Source organism: Schistocerca cancellata, chromosome 6 (assembly GCF_023864275.1).
Source record: "Schistocerca cancellata isolate TAMUIC-IGC-003103 chromosome 6, iqSchCanc2.1, whole genome shotgun sequence".
NCBI lineage: Eukaryota > Metazoa > Arthropoda > Insecta > Orthoptera > Acrididae > Schistocerca > Schistocerca cancellata.
In genome coordinates, this window is record NC_064631.1 from 562,432,669 (window position 1) to 562,452,181 (window position 19,513).

The 19,513-nt window shown below is 42.4% G+C and overlaps 1 protein-coding gene across 5 annotated transcripts in view; it reads right to left on the minus strand.

Annotated features, from left to right (window-relative positions):
- LOC126191086 (solute carrier family 52, riboflavin transporter, member 3-B-like) overlaps positions 1 to 19,513 on the minus strand; it is a 113,467-nt gene that overhangs the window by 11,490 nt on the left and 82,464 nt on the right. Inside the window, exon 1 of one of the 5 annotated variants that reach the window (XM_049931809.1) lies at positions 1,145 to 1,277. The exons of 2 other annotated variants lie outside the window; for them this stretch is intronic. The gene's annotated coding sequence lies outside the window, so the exon portion shown is untranslated. Of the gene's footprint in view, positions 1 to 209; positions 714 to 1,027; positions 1,278 to 19,513 lie in introns of those variants that run through there. 2 more of the 5 variants (XM_049931806.1, XM_049931810.1) reach the window with 2 other exon arrangements.

The following is a 19,513-nucleotide window of genomic DNA, read 5'->3' on the forward strand; positions in this document are numbered from 1 at the left end:
GAATCATATGAAGTAAATTAACACTGAGGGAGTGTCTTCTGTTTGGAAATAATGATGCAGTGGATCCATTACGATGGGATAACATACCAGTAATTTAATAAATGAGTTGTCTGTCTGAGATACCTTGCACAATGGCACTGTGTAAAGTGTTATAATTTGGAATGAAGAGAGTTGTGAAATTCCACATATTTGATGTCTGTGTGCTTTACCTCACTGTGAATGTATTAACTGCTGCTAAGCTGAATGGTACAGAAATCTTGCTGAAATACACTTCTGTTGCTTACATTAAAATGAACACTCAGTAACATGGTTCTTCACTGCACAGTAGGTGCATTTCCTTAAATCTCAACAAATGAATTTATGTACTGATAGCAACATCTGAGGCAAAAATTGTGCAAACATTTATAACCAGAAAATCAAGAAGTAGTGCTTCACACGAATATTTGTGGTAATAACTAATTACAATGCTTCTAATGTTAGTGTGGCAAAAGCAATGTGCACAAGATAAATTATGTGTTACAGTTAAAACAGTTAATTCTATACCGAAGATTTCTAACACGTAGAAACAAAATGTTCATAATCCATAACCCGAATTTTCAGTGCCCACATTCTATACCGAAACCTGCCACCCTAAGTCATAAGAATACGTTAAATTTTATCTCTCGCAACATCTAAAAACCTTGAAAAGTCCTTCCTAGTTAAACATGACAGACTGAAATGCATGCAAATATTCTAGTAAGGTTATTGGCAGTTCACGATCTTAATGGTTTACTCTGAAAATTTTGTCAATTACGTCAATGAACTGAATTTCAGTACCGATATTTAAAAAATGTGGTACTTCGGCACAACTTCGTTAAATAGGACACTTCGGCATAACATGTCGATCCCACATCCGTATTATCATAACTTATGAAATAGGGCCCAGTGGTTATTAGTACAATTGCTTGTTAATCAACGAAAATATATCTGTAACTTGACATGTGTAACAGGAATTTAATCTATTCAAAAAGGCGCATCACTAGCTTACGTTTGACCGATACCCGACGTGGCAGAATTGCAACTGCTTTCGTTCTGCCATTGAAATTCGGCATGGACGGGAATATTAATACTGGCTTCTTATACAGCATGACCTGAGTTTACATACGCTACGCAAACAGAAAGGCGTAGCCTAGGTTCAACATCTGGGCGAGTCTTCCATCGTTTGCTGCTATCCCGCTGATACCAGCTGTGAGTGACGTCACTAGTTGGTGAAGGTTAACTACATCGATCGTGCCAAGTTCGCCGTTAAGATCAAGATACGACAGCATTGCATAACAGTTGCTTAAACAATTTGGTGTTACTAAATTAGGCTACAGAATTACTAGTGCCGCCAGTTAGGTGATGGGATGTCTATGAAATATATGAATTACACGATAGTGAGAGTGGTCAGTACCGGTATTGGGTAGAAGCGTAAGCCTGTATTTAAACAGAATTAGTCGGTGCGGAAAAAAATTAAAGTAAGTTAATGATCCTGAAGTAAGAAAAAGTTTTTTTTTTTTTTTTAGGTTTTCGGCAACTTTTGTCATTAACTTTTACTCTTGCAGAACGAATACGCCAACATACTTGTAGTAGTAGTAGTAGTAGTAGTAGTAAGAGTAGTAGTAATTAGGTTTGATTTTGTAGTCTTTGGCTTGCCTGGGGGACTGACAGAGAATCATAAAGCGCATTAAGGTATACATGGACATACATTATCTGCAAGCAACTATAAAGTGCACGGCGGAGGGTACTTCCCATCAACACACGGGGTTTCTACCCATTCCATTCACGCACGGAGCGCGGCAAGAATAACTGCTTAAATGGGTCCCAGTTTCCAGTCAATGCACCACTTTTAAATCCTAATAATGTGCATCCAGTGTCTGGAATTAACTTGGCCCAAAAGCCTTTAAAGAGACGTATGGAAGGACATTTTACTTGTTTGCATGTCACAACTCAGATGTACATCTTCGTGACTACTCTGTAGTTCTTACAAGTGGTTTGCAAAGAATTCTTTGAACCAACATCAGACTGTTTCTTTGGCGTTCCAATCTCGACGAACAGCGCGCGGGAAAAAGGAACACTTAGTCGCAATTTTTTCTTTCGTTATCGGAAAACAGAGATAGACAACGATAATCTTAAGTTTTGTTATGCACTTGATCGTCTTCCCGGGTTTCTGCTTTAATCAGTTATGCAGCAGCAGCAACAGTATTCCAAATTGCTTCCTAGTTATCCAAAGTAAAAGAATTATGGAAAACATCAAATTTGGAGCTGTGGAAAGTATCAAATTATTGATTTATAATTTTTCTAATATTTTTAAGGACAAAATCCTTAATTACACGTCTAGTTTTGTAGGACCATACTGAGGACTCGTAATATTGACGGTCATGGAACGAATCATTACATGAAATTACAACAGAAAAGTGAATGATAAATAAAATAAGATGCATTCGAATCCTTTGCTAACGACTAGCTGCTGATCATATTATCATAATCAACAATGTAACACAGGCTTATGCTTAAATGTTTTCCAGGAACTTCCTGACAATAGGAGTGAGCCATCAATGAGGAACTGTACAGCTGACGACTGACTTTTACTCTGAAATATATACCACAGTGCTGAGAAAATTATATCTATGATTAAAATTATATATACGTAAGAAACAGTAGTGATCCCAGCACTGACGTATGGGGCACCTCCCTTCCCCGCCCCACTTAATCGTACTCCAGTCGGACGCCACATCATCGCCTTACCATTACTGTGGAGAATGATATTTTGCTGCCTCTTCTTGAAGTACGAGAGGAACTAACTGTGACCTACTCGTATTCCATAATGATACTAAATGTCTGATCTTCATTCATCTTTAGGAAAACGAAAACATTAATTGCTCATACTCATTCTCTCTTCGTAGGTGCTAATGCTAAGCTGTCATATCGTTAGTACTTAAAAATGAGGTAAATGGTTTGGTGATACAGGTAATCTACATCTATACCTGCAAACACTGTAAGGTGCATGTCGGAAGGTACTTCCCTTTGTACCACATATTAGAGAGTATTTCCATTCCATTAATGTATGGAGAGCGGGAAGAAGGACTCTTTAAATGCTTCTGTGCGTGCTGTAAACTGTTAAACTGTTTTCGCGATCTCTACGGGAGCGGTACATACGGGTTTCTACTAGATTCGTCGCTTAATACTGTTTCTTGAAAACTGTTAAGTAGGCTTCCGCGGGAAGGTTGGCATCTATCTCCTCCAGACATCTGCCAATTCAGTGTTTCCAGCGTCTCCGATACGCTATCCCGTGGATCAAACAAACTTACTACTATTCGTGCTGCCTTTCTTTGTATGCATTCAGTATCCCTTATTAGTCCTATTTGGTGTAGATATCCCACACTTGCGCAACATTCTATCAAGGAACCCATTGACTGCGAGATCGCAAGTTCAATCTTTAGTAAGGCTGATTTGAAAGTGTTGTGTTAAAAATTATGACAGGACAAATATTAGCTGCTGACTCACCACGTGCGTCTGGAGGGCAACAGAAAACGAGTGTCCGGCGGGTACAAGATCAGCCTTCCACGGGGTGTAAAGTATTACACTTCACGAAACGGACGTTGTCGTCATTCAAGAAATATTTAAAAGAAACCATTAACTTGCACTATGAACACCGAATGAAAAATGGCGCGCCACAGAGATCACGAAGTTTCGCACTATCAAGATCGAAGGCGGACTCCTTGGGAGCTACAAACCGTGCAGGAAGTTCAGCTAGGTATCCACCTTTAAAAATAATAGAATCACACTCGTGTAATGGTGTGATGAGAACTGATAGAATGTGATGGTATGCAACCAAGTCCGAAACAATCTGTCGTGGAGTTTATAGTGAAACTGGCTATCTTTTAATGTGTAGCTGTAGATATCGCAGTAATAGGTTTTATAGGCACGAAAAAAAAAAAAAAATTCCAGAGGCTGAATTTGTCCAGTGGTTCCAGGTGGTATGAACTCCAATGTGTCACATTTTTCGGAAGGGCTACTTTGCTCTAAATCAGTAGGCCTATAATTTTTATGCTTAGACCAGGAATCAAGCAAAAGCAAGTTTTGTTGACCAGATATTGCTCAAAAGCAGTGCTTATACCATAGTTGTAGTTCTGTTATGCCCATTATCCCACTCTTGCTTGCTGCCACCTAGGTATTTCGTACTGCTCTTGCAAGATTACACACACGAGAAAGAATTGTAGGGCGCAGAGCATCTCCAAATTCTCGCAACTTTCCAGCCAATTTATCATCCAGATTAACAGTCGACATAATTGTACAAAAATGTCTTAAGGCACTGATGTTAGTTGATCTTGATACAACTCTCTTGGTACCTCTAATTTCCAGGGTTCCTTTCATATGAATTTTCTCTTCCAATCCCCACTGGTCGTAGTTGAAAACAAATTCCTTACTCAAAGATAGTAGTGGACCAAATCCGGCGCAAGTCCAATTTGTTAGTGCAGGTTGCCTACATCAGGGGCAGGTATGCACTCGGGGGCAAACCTATTGTTCTCGTTTGATTGACAGGTACTTAACCTATTTTTCTCCTTTGATTGACAGGTACTTAACCTATTTTTCTCTTACAAGATCCTTCCTTTTCATTGACAGGCACTTAACCTGTTCTTTCCCAACCCCCTCTCCCTTCCCCCACCCCTCAGGAAATCTCCCCTCTCACTGCTAGAGGTACACTTTCAGGTCTGAGTTATTGGAATCGCCCCTTTCACTTTTATCAATTTGATTGACTACTTAATTAAATCGATCAATTAATTAACTTAACTGCCCCTCCTCCCCTCCCCTCCTCCAAAAATGGTGGGAAGTTCAAATTTCATCAGGACAATGCAGCACACCATGGCTACCTCTACTATCCTAAGGAAATAGTGGGGAAAAAGGGCACTTGGGCTATCTACACTAACCTTAGTCATCCGACCGTCACCTCTTCCTAGGAACTGGCGGGAAACGGACAGCCTGTGCTGGATAGGATGGATGTATATCTTTATTTAAACAGTCTTTACTTAAACAATTTGAGGCAGTACCTCAACCTAGTGTGCCCACTATGAGGTCTGGAGTCCAACTGACATAGTACACAGTACTGCCACCAGAGGGCACTGTCATACCTCCTGTGACTTAATCCAAGATAGCGGCCTGGAGGGGGGAGTGGTGGGAAAATGGCTCAGCTTTTCTGGGCTGCTGGAGAGAGAAAGGAGTGTACTTTATTTATTTCGGAACAATTTATTTAGGGACAGATTTAACACAGTATATTTATTACATTGACATAAAACACTCATTCCGATGTGCTTGAGGTCACAGTAAATAGTCTACAGACCTGAAAACTACTCGAATGCAGTACACTGATGTGCAGAGATGCAAACAACTCTGGGGCAAACATGTTGCATAACCCAATGTTCAGCACTGTACTCTGGGTGTCTTATATCTTTGGCCCTTTGTCAGAACTTAACCAATTATTCTGTTAAGTGGTTTTCCATGTCACCCCAATTTCCTTTAATTATTTTACTGCCTTTGATACCAAATTAGTAATGTCCTCTCACCATTTTCTGGTACACTTTTCGTATTCCAAATGCTTTTGAACGTCATTTCTGGCGCATTCTTCTTTGTCACCAACGCCCTTAAACTACTGTAGTGCATTGTACATAAAAATTGTTCAAATTAACATAGTGTTCTCCACTTGACCTGCTGTTTTGCTCTATGTCACCCACCCACACACACCTTCCCCTTTAAAACTGTACCACTAACACCACACTGTTTATGCACATTAATTAAATTGATATTATTCACATATATGGGGTATTCTTTTCTTAATTCATGGCATCCTATTGGTTGGTGAAATCGATGGAATATAGTTTAAACAAAAGATCACTAATAAAAAACACATCCTGCCACCCAACACCCAACACCAATGCCTGAGTCGGGGTGAAACGGCAGATGCCGCAAAGTGACAACATGGCCGTCAGCTGCCGAGCCACGCACAGGTGTCAGTTCGGGTCCCACAAGGATGATGCGGCAGCATCCCTTTGATACATAACATCTGAGAAATACCTGTCGAAATACGTGTTCACGTAGGCACCATTGCTGGCGCGATGATGCATATCTGCGGTGCAGGTCCAATGCCGAGAGAGATGTTGCAATACTTCCCAGAATAGCACAGGGTGCATTCTTCCTAGCAATCCTAACGGGACAGCCCATCTGTCACTGAATTTACCTGTCAAACTGCTGCTGCCGCCGGTGTGGGAGCACTGTGCGCCATTATTTTCTACAGACAAGGCATTCAGCAGCAAAAAATTATTTTGTACATATCGCCATATTGCACTGACAGTTAAACTCCTCAAAAGTTGTCTACAGATCATCAAATACATACAAGAATCACAAGAGTATTGGGAATCAGGAACATATTTACCTGTGTAACTACAATTAAATATTACGATTGCTGCTGCAGTCTGACACTGATCGATGCACAGGTAATGTCTGCTCTTGACGGCTGTGGTTCTGGAATGAATCTCAGTATCTATAGTGCACATAATTTTCGACGTGAAAGAAATCTCCCATACCCTTGCCGGTTATTGATGCGCTGAATCAATACATCCCTCACGATAGGACACACACTCATTTTCTCTGGTCATGCCACAACATAAGCCACAGTAACATTATACTGCAATATATACAAATTTTGCCGGCCGAAGTGGCCGTGAGGTTAAAGGCGCTGCAGCCTGGAACCGCAAGACCGCTACGGTCGCAGGTTCGAATCCTGCCTCGGGCATGGATGTTTGTGATGTCCTTAGGTTTAACTAGTTCTAAGTTGTAGGGGACTAATGACCTCAGCAGTTGAGTCCCATAGTGCTCAGAGCCATTTGAACCATATACAAATTTTACACAAACACTGCAGTTACCTTTTATATCTGTACAGCATCCGAAAAAGTTATGGTATACCTACACTCACACCGGCTATATGTCTCGATTCTCGTCAGTCCTAGGAAATAATCTGACAAGTGCTTCTGGTTCAAATGGCTCTGAGCACTATGGGACTCAACATCTTAGGTCATAAGTCCCCTAGAACTTAGAACTACTTAAACCTAACTAACCTAAGGACATCACACACACCCATGCCCGAGGCAGGATTCGAACCTGCGACCGTAGCAGTCCCGCGGTTCCGGACTGCAGCGCCAGAACCGCTAGACCACCGCGGCCGGCCAAGTGTTTCTGGAAGGTGCTTTATACTGCCAGGATTCTCTCAAACAAGTGTTATGAAGGACAAGCGTCTGACACTATGTGATAATGAATACCACACCAGTGAACGTAATGCTTGGAAAGACACCACCGACATGGGTTGGTGTACTGTAATCAACACCACTATCGATAGAACAACAAGGAATATGCGAGGGTACGTTTGGGGGTGCCGATGAGGGGTGTATTGTTACAGCCGTATTGCCCGTCCTTTTTGTACACTGTAGCAGATCCAGTTGAACACTTGCATTGCTATATTGTGCAGCTGTTTACAAAATGAATCTATCACCACTTACGTTCGGATATACTCCACAGTGCGTTGAAACTGCAATTCACAATGTCCAAACTATTCTTTCATTACGACTAGACATATGTAGTTATTTTGTTTTTACGTGAATAGCAGTTTGATTACTTCTCATAAACATATGTCAGAATATAAACCACGGTACCTTTACGTTCAAGCAGCAGCATAACATGTCTGACTATCAATTATAGGTGTATATAACAAAAAAATTATGATACGTCCTCACTTGCACCAGCTGGTTGTCGTTTACACACAGCAGAAAGGCCTGCCACCATTACGTATTTGTCGATGAATAAAGGATGTAATTACAATTAGAAAAGCCCTAGACTCTTTTCGGTGTATCGATTTTACACTTCCACGAAATATTTTGGTATTTCTGATACTTGTAAGCCCAGCCAACACACAGTTTCAGACTGCCAAGTTGGGGCTTGTGTCAGTGCATTCCATCCATAGATTCCACCATCCAGATCAAACAATTTTGCCCTGACTAAAAAATTATTGTGAGCCATTGAGTAACTAAAAACTTATCCTGTCTGCGAAGACCTTTACGTGAAAACTCGAAAAAAATAGAGGAAACTGATATTTCCACTCACGAATACCAATGCCGGGATATAACAGATTCCAAATCATCCTTATAATGTACAAAGTCAATAAGATGTTTCTCATGTTTAGAGAACCAGCAAACGTGTCCTCCACCTTTCTACCTGCTAGATGCACTCGACGCACACCACAATCGATCTTCTCTCAACCAAATAATGACAGGAAATGTGAAGAAGCAGGCATGCAGACAATTCCCACGGGAGGGAATAATGGTCCAGTGGGAACACATGTCCATATTGACTATTCTCAAATTTCCACGTGATCACGAAAGCTGTCCAACACATACTAAGTATTAGTATGCTATTCGGCCATCTAGAGGACGACATGGTTAAGTCAACCACATTCCTGCATCCCAAAAGGCCTTTAAGTATATTTCGTCAATAACTGATTGCTAGCGATACGAAATAATACTGACCGAAAATCAACGATGGATGGACGTGTCTCCTAAGTTTTCTTGTGAGTGGTACCACTGTGTCTTAGATAGAGAGGCGTAATCGTCTTACAAACTGCCTGATGTTAAAAAACACAACCATATTATCATCACAAGCAGTCTTGGTTCTATAGGTGCAAACAAGCAAACAAGTATGTTTAAAGCTAAACTGGCTTTATAAATCTACAGATGGCATTACCTCTGAATGATTTGGTTTTTTCCAGACAAATACCATGACACTGAATATAGACAGTGATCGCCAGAGTGTATAGTATCGGACAAACAGTGCAGTTACACGTCGCCGACATAATGGAGAAGTCCTTTAATGATTTCAGCCACAAGTTAATCATATTTCTAGCCTGTCATATCTCGAAACAAGTCACCTTTCTCGAACCTATCTGCTAAGTAAAATTCCAACGTGATTTTAGGTAGTCCCTATGCATCTTGCAACAGCTGCCATTTCTGCAGCTTTACGCGTATGATGATTCCAATTTAAGCTGGAACTGAGTAGAAGTCAGAGAAAGCTGTATCTACCGCCTTCTGCAACCCATGTAGAAACAGGCTAATCTGAGTTACTGCGGCAGGACTGTCTCTGCCAACTGTGCATGCTGTGTAAGGTAAGTGCCAAATGAAGCCTGCTCCTGCAACTCGAGATAGTATGAAAGACAGGGGAAGGATGTGGTTTTTGCTACTGCATTGTGATGCTACTACAAACAGGTACTACAGATCCGCATCCCCAGGGCCCATTCACGTCTATCACCCTAACATATTATTCTGTACCATCCAACAGAGAAAAGTTACAAACTATAAAAGCTCCATTAACTTCATCCGATAGAGAACTCGATAAGACTCCTATATATCGAAAACTACTGATGGCCTCAGGAGAGCCAGTCATGACAAAACTCTACCATCTGGTGAGTACGATGTATGAGACAGGCGAAATACCCTCAGACTTTAAGAAGAATATAATAATTCCAATCCCAAAGAAAGCAGGTGTTGACAGATGTGAAAGTTACCGAACTATCAGTTTAATAAGTCAGCTGCAAAATACTAACGCGAATTCTTTACAGACGAATGGAAAAACTGGTAGAAGCCGACCTCGGGGAAGATCAGTTTGGATTCCGTAGAAATGTTGGAACACGTGAGGCAATACTGACCTTACGACTTATCTTGGAAGAAAGATTAAGAAAAGGCAAACCTACGTTTCTAGCATTTGTAGACTTAGAGAAAGCTTTTGACAATGTTGACTGGAATACTCTCTTTCAAATTCTGAAGGTGGCAGGGGTAAAATACAGGGAGCGAAAGGCTATTTACAATTTGTACAGAAACCAGATGGCAGTTATAAGAGTCGAGGGGCATGAAAGGGAAGCAGTGGTTGGGAAAGGAGTGAGACAGGGTTGTAGCCTCTCCCCGATGTTATTCAATCTGTATATTGAGCAAGCAGTAAAGGAAACAAAAGAAAAATTCGGAGTAGGTATTAAAATTCATGGAGAAGAAGTAAAAACTTTGAGGTTCGCCGATGACATTGTAATTCTGTCAGAGAGAGCAAAGGACTTGGAAGAGCAGTTGAACGGAATGGACAGTGTCTTGAAAGGAGGATATAAGATGAACATCAACAAAAGCAAAACGAGGATAATGGAATGTAGTCAAATTAAGTTGGGTGATGCTGAGGGAATTAGATTAGGAAATGAGACACTTAAAGTAGTAAAGGAGTTTTGCTATTTAGGGAGTAAAATAACCGATGATGGTCGAAGTAGAGAGGATATAAAATGTAGACTGGCAATGGCAAGGAAAGCATTTCTCAAGAAGAGAAATTTGTTAACATCGAATATAGATTTAGGTGTCGAAGTCGTTTCTGAAAGTATTTGTATGGAGTGTAGCCATGTATGGAAGTGAGACATGAACGATAACTAGTTTGGACAAGAAGAGAATAGAAGCTTTCGAAATGTGGTGCTACAGAAGAATGCTGAAGATAAGGTGGGTAGATCACGTAACTAATGAGGAGGTATTGAATAGGATTGGGGAGAAGAGAAGTTTGTGGCACAACTTGACTAGAAGAAGGGATCGGTTGGTAGGACATGTTATAAGGCATCGAGGGATCACAAATTTAGCATTGGAGGGCAGCGTGGAGGGTAAAAATCGTAGAGGGAGACCAAGAGATCAATACACTAAGCAATTCAGAAGGATGTAGGTTGCAGTAGGTACTGGGAGATGAAGAAGCTTGCACAGGATAGAGTAGCATGGAGAGCTGCATCAAACCAGTCTCAGGACTGAAGACCACAACAACAACATATCGAAAACAAATACCGCATGCATGCCGGCATCGAGAACATGTGACGATCCTATTAAATATACAGGTATTGAACAACTGCATAGACCAGTTTAAAGTTTCATCACCTGTACTGTAGGGGGATGATCGTATCCCGCAGACCATTCTGTAAGTCGCAAGAGAAGCTCAATGTGACCGTGTCTCGTTGTTTGAAACACTGTTTTTTCTGCTGTAACACGCTTTGTACACTGCCATACATTTTGTATTTCCGCCACGACGTTGAGGTGTGTGTCTGGTTCTAAACTGACATTAACACGTTCTGATCAACTGTCTCTCGCAGAAAACTAGACGTCGCACAGTATAAATCATGTTGCTACTGCTGCTACCATAACACACCACATACAATGGATGATTTTAAATAAAAGACAGTTACAACGTAAGGAAACTGGAAGAGTTTGGTGGCATTGTGGAGAGTTTCCAAACTGCAGTCCGAAGGTGATTCGCGACGTCTACATTTAAACTCATCATCTGTCACAGTGATGGAATTGCTGATGGCTCTGCATTCCGTTTCGACTGATTCCTCATATTGCAATCATGCACGTGATCACAGTTTTGGTGATAGCCATCCCCAGAAGGTGTTGCCCCCCCCCCCCCCCCCCACAAAAACTCTTTCCTCCAACTTAAACAAGCAATGTTAGTCATTATTATGTGGTAACCAACAGTGTGCCAGTGGACGGATGGAATGGAAAAGACACCGTCGATGTACTGTAATAATAAGCATCAAGTTGATAGTGCTAACAATTTTAGTAGTTTTACAGTAATTTCAACACTACCCAATGACGCGACAGCATGTTTCCTAATTTCAGTATCATAGCTAAACCGCCCTTTCTCTACTTTGCGAGTATCATTGTGAATGTAGATAGATGACTGTGCAGTATGTCCATTCATTGTTAATTCTCGAACACATACATCATCAAAGTATACCAGACAGCGCTTTACATTATTCTAACACCTCGAGCATAGTGCTTAATCTACGCTCTATCTCTATGCGGATAGGAGTCACAGAGCATCCCCGCAGTCTTATGATAAAATTAGAGACTGAAAGACTCCTCGCACTATCTTTAACCAGCCTGCCCTGCAGCACCATTACCGATTTCATCTGCAGCTGACCAGAATTAGACCGCTACATTCCGTGTCTCGCCCATCCGAGTGCACAAAATTTCTCCAGAAGCGCTCATGTCGAGGAGGTTAGCATCCCTTATCGGTGTATAGTAACAGATTTAAAAGTGTTGTGATGTAATAGCAGAAGGTTAAGAAGAACAAGAAACGGATGATTTTTATGCATGGTGGAGCTCCAGGCGGATGGAGTTCAAAGCATTTTATGTAAATCAACTACGCTATCCATTTTAAAGTGTTGTTCTAGTGTCTGGGATCAGTAACAGGAGGGTGTTGCTAAGACAGAACATAAACACACGCACTTCTAAGGCTACACAGTTCTACACTTAAAACAGGCTACAATGTTAGGTCGCTTGAGTTCCCGACCTATCAGTCATGCGGAATGCAGCGCTGTTAATATTCCAATGTAAGAAATATATGTACAGCGCATGACATACAGCCTTCTTGCAGGTTTCTCTACGATAAACTATGGTAACAAACCATAAAACGAAAAAAAAATATTTCCTTAAAACTGTTGCTCTGTGTGATAGATGCACAGTGTATCTCTCCAGAGAGCTATAGCGTCCAATGTTCACATCCGATCACGGTTCAGAAATTATACTACGCTCGCAACAGTCCTGTATAAAATGATTGTTAGTAACGGAGAATACCTCTTACAAAGAAACAGATAAACACATAGCAGCAGCATCCGACATGTGAAATTACTCATCATACCACCACTAACTCTGTATGCAGGGCATCTGTCAAGCAGATGTATACGTGGGGATCGCAGTGTCTCACAAACACCTGTCGCTAACTTAGTTATGAAACTCAAGTATCGATTTCACACACAAGATGCGACAGGGGGACGGAGTACATCGCATAAATCTTCGTTCGTTTAGAGGAATGTGTCACGTTTCATCACACATGAGATGGAAGTCCTCTAATGACCCAGAGGTTTACTGTTAACGATCGCAAGTAGATACTGCTCTCAGTCAAATACAGAACATGCATTTGTACACGAGTCGAGTGCAGGCTATGTCACACAACTGATGCATCCTGACAGAATATCAGGAAAACATGGTCAAATGACCTGCAACAACGCCTCCCTCTCCCTCTCTGTCTCTAGAATGCATCATCAGTCTACCATTAAATCGTACCTCGTTACAACTCCATCTCAACCGACACTCCATCCACTCTGTCATCTTTTAAAGCAGATTTTCTCTGTCTTCGTGAAAAGCGTCAAATACAGTAGCCAACTCGTGTGTATCACTGTTACCTCGATAGACATACAGTGGAATGCTGCCTCGAAGGAAAAAAGTGACTGTTTCCCAGGTTCCTTCGCTTCCATGTCGACGTTTTCTAGGATTGCTCTTGCTGTAGCATACTTGTCCCCATGTACAAGTAGTTCCGCGCCATCCACAAGACACGCAAGTAATTCGTCAATTTCCCCGCATTTCTGTGTATATTCCCTCAATTTACAAGTATTTTTCGCAATTCTATCGATTTCTTAAGTTACTTCTACCCATGCGATCATGACATAACCTCTCGTTCCGTGTTCTAAAGTTAATTGTAAATGTATTTCAGCTGACAACACCTAGCGAAAACGCACTGTTCGGGCGGCACAGTATAGCACTGTACTCGATCGTATCTAGTCGCCTCCACACCACATATTCCACATTCGCAGAACGTCTGGTCTGTTTCCTGTATGTCAGTGTATGTGCATGTGTCGCGGAGGAGATACAGAGAGGCAGGGTGTTTCTTATTCATTTAAGAGAAGTATTACAAGTAGTAGTCGGTGTTATTTATTATAAATAATGTATACGCTGCAATTCTTGATGCAAAAGCCAACGACTGGAAGGTTCCCCAGTGGCTAGAAATAATACATACGCACCTATCTTTTGGGTTTGTGGACTACCTCATGTTTTTATCTTGTTGGTAAATGTCTTTTTCAGTGATGGTGAGCAGCTTAGAGAAAGATCTCCGCTACCATTCAAATAAAAATTACGAAACGATTCTACACCTTGAAATGTGTGTGATGACATTCGTTATTTCAGAGTGACGGTAGTCAATGCAACATCAAGAATGTGGATACTGTGCAAGCGCAAACTGACTTTAGACACTGTCACTATATTCCGTTTAAGACCGAAAATGGGACGAAGATTCAATCGAATTAACGAATAACTTCTGCTAGTACGTATGTTAGATCATTATGCAGCATTATCCGCTGCTGAAGCCATCGACGAGTCCAGAATCTTCTTCTCTATTTCCTCCAGTGGAGGTAATCACACATTTAAGTTTCCGCTATTAATTGTATGGCAAGAATTTTATTAATTATCATAAATAAATAATAAATCTCGTTTGGCTCACAACGTGCAGTACATATTTTCATCTGACACCTTGGCGTGTCAGTTTAAATTAGTGCTGTCACCAGTAATTGAACCTTTATAAACTTTATGCTAGGGAGGGGATTGTTATATTTATGACACGAGAAAAATGAGTGAAATCTCAGGGAAAGGCAACTAACGTCTGAGGGAAGGGGCGGGAGGAGAGAGGACACACAAAATGATACATCACGTATGTGGAAAAACGTTCTCGAACAGGCCATGTCCACAAAACATTAACATCTGCAATTCCTGTAATAGTTGGTGTTAGCGGTGCAACATTTTCAGATTGAAGTCAGCTGATAGGTACACCTGCTTAGAGGAAGTCCCTGTAACTAAAGGCTTACATTAAGAGGAAGTCATGTTTCCAAGTAGAGAAGGAATTTGCATATGTCAACAAAATATAAGAGGTATTAAAGATAAACTTAGTGAACTGCTTATAGATGTTGACTCTGAAATTACTGGTATATCGGAGCAGCACTTAACTAATTTGACAATTCAGTGGCTTCCTTTACCAGGATACAGATTAGCTGGCTGTTTTTCAAGAATTTCCTTGCAGGGTGGAGGAGTGGCTATGTACATAAGAAATAGTATTCCATTTGAGTCAATAGACGTGTCACAGCACTGCACGGAACAGATATTTGAATGTTGAGCAGGGGCAGTTGAATTAAGTGAACCTAAACTTCTAATTGTTGTTGTTTATAGATCCCCTAACTCTGACTCCAGTTGGAAGCGGCGCTATGGCAAAACAAGTCAGCAACAAACCAATATAGATTCTCGACATTTTTAGTCAAAGGAATCTCAGTCTGGCAGCCACCATCTGTGAGGAGGGTTCTACGCTGGTCGATGGGGCAACATGTTTCTATAAGAAACCATAATGAGTCTGGGCCTCCATCCACTGAAGACTGAGAGCCTTCCAGTCGGTGGATCATCTCCAGGATCACTCCAGCCGCAGTCAGCTTTCTGTCCTGGGAAAGGGGGGGGGGGGTGCAGGGCAGCCGTTCAATCATTTAAGCTTGTGCGGACGGACATACTGATGCTCTTAAGGTGGACATCACTGCTGAAGGCTGTCTCCCACCACGAGAATCACAGTGGTTTTCCGCACCTTCCGACGCACCCTGCTGTGTGCTGCAGAGCCTCACCAGTATGGTACAAGTGCTGCCGTGGACTCCGCACTTCAACATTCCTACCCAGCTCTCGGCATCACAGGAGGTCTTCACACTCGCTGTCTTCAGAACGCACACAGGAGGACAATGCCACCACAGAGCGACGTTAGAAGTGTTGTAGTGTGTTCCCCAAAAATGGTTCAAATGGCTCTGAGCACTATGGGACTTAACATCTGACGTCATCAGTCCCCTATAACTTAGAACTACGTAAACCTAACTAACCTAAGGACATCACACGCATCCAAGCCCGAAGCAGGATTCGAACCTGCGACCGCAGCGGTTGCGCACGGTTCCAGACTGAAGCGCCTAGAACCGCTCGGCCACACCGGCCGGGCAGAGTGTTCTCCAATAAAATTTATGACTAATAATGATATTTTCTTGAAAAACCGGTGATCATCATCCTGACAACAAGCCACCGCCCCAACTCAACCCCGTCACTGTATAGGTCATCCGCCTTGAGCCTATATATTTTAATGTCAGGTACATCGTCATCTGTAGCTGGACCAGGAAACTTGTCTCCAGCCGCAACGTGTAACGTCAACATGCATTGCGGTGAGTGCAGTTTTTTGTGGTTCTGTTTGACTGCAAATAGCATGGCAAGTCAGTTGATCTTTTGCCAGATGTTTAATCGTATTTGTATATTAAGTATGTGCCAAGAACCCGCCCGGTTAGCCTTGCGGTCTACCGCATGGTTTTCCGCACGAAAAGGAGCACCTGGTCCCCGGCACGAATCCGGCCGGCAGACTTGTGTCGAGGTCCTGTGAGCCGGCCAGTTTGTGGATGGTTTTCCATCTGCCTCTGCGAATGAGGGCTCGTTCTACTTATTCCGCCTCAACTACACTATATCGGTGATTGCTGTGCAAACAAGTTCTCCATGTAAGCGTACGCCACCATTACTCTACCACGTAAACATATGGGTTACACTCGTCTGGTGTGAGGCGTTCGCTTGACGGGGGGGTGGGGGGGGGTGGAGGCGAGGGGGGGAGGGGGTCCACCGTGGGCCGAACCGCACAATAACCCTGAAAGAGTGGTTCAGTGTGGGGCGGCAGAGGGGTGAAGTGGACTGTGGTAGTCGTCGTGGGGCTGTTGACCACTGCGGCTGCGGTGGGGACGGAGCCTCTCCGTCGTTTCTTGGCCGCCAATTAACATACAATACAATATGTACAATGTGCCAAGTGACTTCAGACAGTGTCTGGGAATGTGTAAATATAGATGTTGGTTTTAGCCTTGTTAATATGGGCTATATATATAATGAGAAAGGGTTGTGGCTCGTTATCTAGGAGTGTATCGGGTGTTAACCTTACCTAGCGGTTCAGGAGGTGAAGCTGAATTTTGTCGAGAAGTACTGAGATCGTATTATGTTTAAGTGTACTTGTCGTCATTCTGTTTTGTGCTCGTCGTTAGTTTTTGTTTGTATAATTGGTATAGGTTTAATCATGTCAGTACAACGGGGGGCTACTGTTGAGGAGGCATTGTAGTCTTTGGCAGTTAAATTATCTCGATCTGTTGAATAACACTTATATTGAAGCAAGTAAATAGTGAGGAATGGAACATAGCTTTACGCAGATCGATTATTACAGTGTGTGTCGAGAAGAGACAGAAAGCTTCTGACGAATGAGTGGCTAAGAATGAGCACTGTTCTTTGACAGTGAGGAATGTGAGGTTCCTGTAGAAGCTTGTAAGAAGGAAAAAAGGATAGTACTTGTGCGGATACAGAAAGTAAGGTGAAAGAAGAGTGTCAGTTTGGTTGATGTATGGAGTAGTAATATTCTAAAAGTTAAGAGGATAATGTAGAACTATCTTGTGAGACTGGGGGTCTAAAGTAGCTGTAATGCCAGATGAAGTACGTATGTGCTGTACTGAAGTAAATGGGCGTGCGGATAACAACGTGGATGGTTTAAGTGCAGTAGTGTGTATCCCACTGGATGATAACGTGTGCTGTTTAGAAAGAAGGGTCCGATGTACAGGGAAGTTCATGTGCAGATGATTATTGTGTTGTGCAGAGTGGAACTGCAGGCAGCAATTTTACTGAAAATACTGTGGAGGATGTACAGGAAGTTATCGATAATGTTGACTGTATCGCAGATATGATGGGTTGTGAAGTGATACAGACGCATTTATTTCCCATAGACGCAGATATGTCGTCATCTATGGCGGCTTCGCCTGCTGAGGAACAGGGAGAGGATAGGAGAAGGAAGAGGAAAAATGTTTGTGGGACTCCTGGGGGATAGACAAGGCTAAATCCTCTCAAGAATGTGTGTCTGAGAGTCGAGAGGTTCACGAAAGTGGAAAGTGATTACACTTGACACTTGCGGTGTAATACATTGTGGAGATAAGTGGGGGAGGGGGAGGGGAGGGGGAACGGGGGGGTTGCCATGGAAGAACTGACCTTCGGTGACGTGTGGTGGGATTCAGGGAGACAACGTTCCAGCTGAGGGAAGAGGTTGCCAGTGAAATACTGTCACAAGGTTCGTCTATCATGAGGGAAAAACCAGTTAAACTGTGGTCAACATCACTAAGATTCAATATGTGTGACGTGGTACCCCAAACCGCAAGGAAACTTAACATGGCAAGGATTCAATCTGTGATTAGCTTTACAGTGAGGCAAAATAAATGAAAGTAACTGTCAACATATTGTGTGTGGCAGTACTGTATATGGTTTATGTATGAGCATAGTTTTAGGAGGATGTTATTTGGTAATACACAAGAGAAACTTCTGTCGCTGGGGCAACGTTCTGAATGACTTGCCAAAACAGCAGGTGAAGAAACCACAAGATAGACGAAAAGGGATGCCAAGCATGAGAGATCTGTGGAGACAGAACACTTACTGTTAATGATGGATTGTTAAGGATAATTAATTAAGAGAGGGAGAGATTTCTGGTATAATTTTTATTTTACTACGTGAAGAGTCAACTAGGTCAATAAGGAATATGCTCCTATAGGTGAAAAAACCTTCTTGATTGGTTTATTGTTATGGAGTTAGTAAGGGATGATAAACAAGAGTGACGAATCGGGTAATTACTCCGCTAGTTTATAAGTGGACATTTAAAGCTGTTATTCGTCATGGAGAAATGTGCAAAGCCAGTGGGCTAATACCTCAGGTTAAATACGCAGTTAATGAACCTTCTCGTTTAAACTGATGAGCCTTAAGGAAAACGTACTGTACACAATTCTGGGTTTGAGGATGTGAGACAAGATGTACAAGTAGGGGAGGTTTGTAGCACTGCCACTACTTTACAACGCTGCTGAATAAAACAGTGACGCTGACACGACTGTTGCAAAAGGCCATGAGCGTGGATGAGCTCGGAACTGACCAATACTGTTAACGTCAGACCCAGGAGTCAAGATCACAATAACGATGCCACAACAGAAAGGCAGGGCGGTTGTGGCATCGTTAGGGCGGCTACTACACTTCCAAACTATGGACTTATTTTTGTGTACGTGGTTGGAAGCGGTGCTTCACCAAAACAAGTAGGCACTGAAACAGTATAAATACCAGTCATTTGTGTTTTAAAGGAATGTCAGTCTGTCAGCCACCATCTGCGAAAAGGGGTCTATGCCTGTCGAAGGCGCGACATGGTTCTGCAAGGATCGATCACGAGATTAGACCTCCACCACTGCGGGCCTACCACCGGCTGCAGGTCCACAGCTGAGGACTTAGTGCCTTCCAGCCGGTGGCGCACTTCTGAGCTCACTTCAGCTGCAACCAGCCTTTTCCCTGCAGCACAGCGTTTCGAGACCAGAGCAGTGCAGCTACTGAACCAGCTATGCCTGGGTGGATATACTGACGTTGTATGCCACCGCTTACAAGGATGGACACAACTGCTGTGGGCTGTCTTTGTCCACAAGAATCACGGAAGGTTTTTGCACCTTCTGGCACGTCCTGTCCTGAGCTGCAGAGCTGTGCCCATATGGTACATGTGCTGCTGCAGA